Genomic DNA, 6,000 nt, shown 5'->3' with positions numbered 1-6,000 from the left:
AGTTACACCAGCTCTGTCAGGAGGAATGGGCCAAAATTCACCCAACTTATTGTGGGAAGCTTGTGGAAGGCTACCCGAAACGTTTGACCCAAATTAAACAATTTAAAGGCAATGCTACCAAATACTAATTGAGTGTATCTTAACTTCTGACCCACTGGGAATGTGATGAAAGAAATAAAAGCTGAAAGAAATAATTCTCTCTACATTTATTCTGACATTTCGCATTCTTAAAATAAAGTGGTGATCCTAACTGACCTAAAACAGGGAATTTTTGCTAGGATTAAATGTCAGGAATTGTGAAAAACTAAGTTTAAATGTATTTGGCTAAGGTGTATATAAACTTCTGACTTCAACTGTACATATGTTAGAATATACATTTTCCAACAATTTTTCATCCTACAAATTTTGAATCAGAAAAGGCCTTGATTTCTGGTCAAACAGTCTTAGAAAACATCTACCAGAAAAAGTCTTAAAAGGTCATAGAAATACATCAAAACACAATAATTACAGTGCCTTGCAAAAGTATTCATCCCCCTTGGCGTTTTTCCTATTTTGTTGCATTACAACCTGTAATTTAAATTGATTTTTATTTAGATTTCATGTAATGGACATACACAAAATAGTACAAATTGGTGAAGTGAAATTAAAAAAATAACTTGTTTCAGAAAATTCGAAAAAATAAATAACAAACCTGCCAAGAGAGGACCGCCCACCAAAACTGATGGACCAGGCAAGGAGGGCATTAATCAGAGGCAACAAAGAGACCAAAGATAACCCTGAAGGAGCTGCAAAGCTCCACAGCGGAGATTGGAGTATCTGTCCATAGGACCACTTTAAGCCGTACACTCCACAGAGCTGGGCTTCACAGAAGAGTGGCCAGAAAAAAGCCATTGCTTAAAGAAAAAAATAAGCAAACACGTTTGGTGTTCGCCAAAAGCGACGGAAGAAGGTACTCTGGTCAGATGAGACTAAAATTGAGCTTTTGGCCATCAAGGAAAATGCTATGTCTGGCGCAAACCCAACACCTCTCATCACCCCAAGAACACCATCCCCACAGTGAAGCATGGTGGTGGATGTTTTTCATCGGCAGGTACTGGGAAACTGGTCAGAATTGAAGGAATGATGGATGGCGCTAAATACAGGGAAATTCTTGAGGGAAACCTGTTTCAATCTTCCAGAGATTTGAGACGGAGGTTCACCTTCCAGCAGGACAATGACCCTAAGCATACTGCTAAAGCAACACTTGAGTGGTTTAAGGGGAAACATTTAAATATCTTGGAATGGCCTAGTCAAAGCCCAGACCTCAATCCAATTGAGAATCTGTGGTATGACTTAAAGATTGCTGTACACCAGCGGAATGCATCCAACTTGAAGGAGCTGGAGCAGTTTTGCCTTGAAGAATGGGCAAAAATCCCAGTGGCTAGATGTACCAAGCTTATAGAGACATACCCCAAGAGACCTGCAGCTGTAATTGCTGCAAAAGGTGGCTCTACAAAGTATTGTCTTATTTCTTGTTTGTTTCACAATAACACATATTTTGCATCTTCAAAGTGTTAGGCATGTTGTGTAAATCAAATGATACAACCCCCCCAAAAATCCGTTTTAATTCCAGGTTGTAAGGCAACAAAATAGGAAAAATGCCAAGGGGGGTGAATACTTTCGCAAGCCACTGTACCCTGAGACAAGGCTGAGTATAGCCCACAAAGATCTCCTCCACCTCACGAGCCCGATGGGACGCAAAACCGGACAGGAAGATCACGTCTGTGACTCAACCCACTCAAGTGACGCACCCCTCCTAGGGACGGTATGGAACAGCACAAGTAAGCCAGTGACTCAGCCCCCGTAATAGGGTCAGAGGCAGAGACTCCCAGTGGAGAGACAGGAACTGGCCAGGCAGAGACAGCAAGGGCGGTTCGTCGCTCCAGTGCCTTGCCGTTCACCTTCGCACCCGTGGGCCAGACTACCCTCAATCGTAGGACCTACTGAAGAGATGAGTCTTCAGTAAAGACTTAAAGGTCGAGACCGAGTCTGCGTCTCTCTCATGGAAAGGCAGACCATTACATACAAATTGAGCTCTATAGGAGAAAGCCCTGCCTCCAGCTGTTTGCGTCTTGTGACCATAGTGTACGTGTAGGTATGTACGGCAGGACCCATGTAATGCTTTGTAGGTTAGCAGTAAAACCTTGAAATCAGCCCTAGCCTTAACAGGAAGAGTCTAGCACTGGAGTAATATGATCACATTTTTTGGTTCTAGTCAAGATTCTAGCAGCCGTGTTTAGCACTAACTGATGTTTATTTAGTGCTTTATCCGAGTAGCCGGAGAGTAGTCTAATCTAGAATTGACAAAAGCATGGATTCGTTTTTTCTTTATCATTTTTGGACAAACGTTTCCGATTTTTGCAATGTTTTACGAAGATGGAAAAAAGCTGTCCATAAAATATTCTTGATTTGTTCGTCAAAAGACAGATCAGGGTCCAGAGTAACGCAGAGGTCCTTCACAGTTTTATTTGAGACGACTGTACAACCATCAAGATTAAATGTCAGATCCAACAGCAGATATCATTGTTTCTTGGGACCTAGAACTAGCATCTCTGTTTTGTCCGAGTTTAAAAGTAAAAAATGTGCCACTTCCTTATGTCTGAAACACAGGCTTCCAGGATAGGCAATTTTGGGGCTTCACCATGTTTCATCGAAATGTACAGCTGTGTGTCGTCCGCATAGCAGTGAAAGTTGACATTGTGTTTCCGAATGACATCACCAATAGGTAGAATATATAGTGAAAACAACAGTGGTCCTAAAACGGAACCTTGAGGAACGCCAAAACTTACAGTTGATATGTCAGAGGACAAACCATCCACAGAGACTAACTGATATCTTTCCGACAGATAAGATCCAAACCAGGCAAGAACTTGTCCGTGTAGACCAATTAGGGTTTCCAATCTCTCCAAAAGAATGTGGTGATTTATTGTGTCCAAAGCAACACTAAGGTCTAGGAGCACGAGGACAGATGCAGAGCCTTGGTCTTGGTAATTTACCACCTTCACGAGTGCAGTCTCAGTGCTATGATGGGGTCTAAAACCAGACTGAAGCATTTCATATACATTATTTGTCTTCAGGAAGGCAATGAGTTGCTGCGCAACAGCTTTTTCAAAAACTCTTGAGAGGAATGGGAGATTCGATATAGGTCGATAGTTTTTTTTACATTTTCCTGGTCAGGGTTTGGCTTTTTCAAGAGAGGCTTTATTATCAAGAAGTGTTGGGGATGTTGATTCTCTAAATCAGCAAGATCCAATAAAGATTGAAACAGGGTCAACCGTGTCTCAAGAAAGGCCCTTAAGTCCTAAAACAACTCTGCCTAGATCTCAAATTCTAAAGTGGAAAGACACAACTGACAATGAACTTAAGATAATTCCTTCAAAGACGTGTCATCCAAAAGTCCTGCCCAGAGATTCATCAAGTTTCAAAGGAGCCCGATGTGATAGTTTTCCATTAAAAACCTTCTCCAAGGGAGCATGAAGATGATCCAGAGAGACCAACACCAGTGATTAGACAGAGAAAAGGACTCTCACATGAGACAATTCAGTCAGGATCAGAGTCCACCAAACCTAACCTAGGAATCATATCTACCCCTCCAAGGTTTGGACCTGAAGAGAATGAGCAGCATCACCTGATCGTGCCATATAGAGGCTCAGCACAGAGCTCACTAACTTCTATGATGTCCCTGCTATCACCCACTCAGTCACTCCCTAGCCCCATCAGAAAGACCAGTTTAGGGAACCTAAGTGTACCGGAGGGCAGTCCTCACCGGTCCTCTGGGCCAAATCATGGGGACCCACATGTAAGGAGTGCCTCTGAAGTTGGAAAGATTGGCAGCCCATCAATAGGGATCTTGGTGAAATAAAGCTTTCGGGGGCATCAGAAGACTCTGAAACATATCCCCATCTTGCAAGGTCTTTCATTCCCCAGAGCAATCAGCATTATTTGGGGCTCCCTGAGAGGACACACATACCTCAGTTTAAACAGGCACAAAAAACAAATTATATATTTATCAAAAGCCGCACTAAATGACTCCCTCCACCTACGTAAAGGATGTCAGAGTACAAAAATCTGTTAACCACCTAACCGAGGATTTAAATGTAACCTTGCATAATACCCTAGATGCAGTCACACCTCTAAAAACAAAAAACATTTGTCACAAGAAATTAGCTCCCTGGTATACAGAAAATACCTGAGCTCTGAAGCAAGCTTCCATAAAATAGGAATGGAAATGGCGCCCCACCAAACTGGAAGTTTTTCGACTAGCTTGGAAAGACAGTACCGTGCAATATAGAAGAGCCCTCACTGCAGCTCGATCAGCCTACTTTTCCAACCCGATTGAGGAGAATAAAAACAATCCAAAATGTATTTTTGATACTGTCGCAAAGCTAACTAATATAATAATAATAATAATAATATGCCATTTAGCAGACGCTTTTATCCAAAGCGACTTACAGTCATGCGTGCATACTTTTTTTTTTGTGTATGGGTGGTCCCGGGGATCGAACCCACTACCTTGGCGTTACAAGCACCGTGCTCTACCAGCTGAGCTACAGAGAACCACCCAAAAAAAAAAAAAAAGCAGCACTAAAAAGCAGCATTCCCCAAGTGAGGATGGCCTTCACTTCAGCAGTGATGAATTCATGAACTTCTTCGACGAAAAGATCATGATTCATTAGAAAGAAAATTACAGATTCCTCTTTGAATATGCGTATTTCTCCAAAACTCAGTTGTCCTGAGTCTGCACCAGTGGGGGCTGAAAAGGGGAGGACTGCTCATAATAATGGCTGGAACGGAGCGAACGGAATGGCATCCAAAAAATGGAAACCATGTGTTTGATGTATTTGATACCATTCCACTAATTCCGCTCCAGCCGTTAACACGAGCCCGTCCTCCCCAATTAAGGTGCCACCAACCTCCTGTGGTCTGCACAGAACTGCCAGAACCTAAGATCAATGGAGACGCACAAGTTTTTTAATCATGTATCTCTCGACACATTCACGAAAATAGCCATGGCCTCTAAACCTGTGCTTGGCCCTCCTATGTTGAACATAATAAACGTCTCCCTATCCTCCGGATGTGTACCAAACACACTAAAAGTGGCAGTAATAAAGCCTGTCCTGAAAAAGCCAAACCTTGACCTGGAAAATTTTAAAAGGTATTGGCCTATATCGAAGCTCCCATTCCTCTTAATAATTTTTTTAAAAAGCTGTTGCGCAGCAACTCACTGCCATCCTGAAGACAAAATAATGTATGCGAAATGCTCCAGTCTGGTTTTAGACCCCATCATAGTACTGAGACTGCACTGGTGAAGGTGGTAAACCTTTTAATGGCGTCAGACTAAGGCTCCGCATCTGTCCTCATGCTCCTAGACCTTAGTGCCGCTTCTGACACCATCGATCACCACATTATTTTGGAGAGATTGGAAACCCTACTTGGTCTACAAGTTCTTGCCTGGTTTAGATCTTATCTGTTAGTCTATGTGGATGGTTTGCCATAAAACCCAGAAAACCTATCGGTCAAACAGGGAAATGGTTCCAATCGTTTTTCCACCATACATTTTTCCCATAGGGGATTTGAGAAACACTTTAAATAAGGGCTGTGTTTCATGTAGACTTACCCTGGCATGAGGTTTTGATGACCATGTAAATCTGAAACAGGAACCAATTTGCCGCGATTCATGTGTACAGTACATATATAAAAATAAATGTGATATTTGAGGCTCTCTCTCACTAATTGATTGTATAATGTACAAACATATGATTTCAGTTTGTGTGTGTGATATGAGTGTTGGAGACATGTTTATTTCGACATTATAAAGAAAACCTTTTAAAACAATCACAACACTGCCATGTTGATCTGAGCCTTGCTGTTGGAAAACCACATTAGTTTCCAACTTTCAGCTGTCGCTGATGCACCTCCTCCGACTTCACTCCTCGACTTTCGTCTACAGTCGGTTGCTTT

This window comes from Coregonus clupeaformis, unplaced genomic scaffold (assembly GCF_020615455.1).
Source record: "Coregonus clupeaformis isolate EN_2021a unplaced genomic scaffold, ASM2061545v1 scaf0088, whole genome shotgun sequence".
NCBI lineage: Eukaryota > Metazoa > Chordata > Actinopteri > Salmoniformes > Salmonidae > Coregonus > Coregonus clupeaformis.
Note: the sequence above shows the minus strand (reverse complement) of the source record.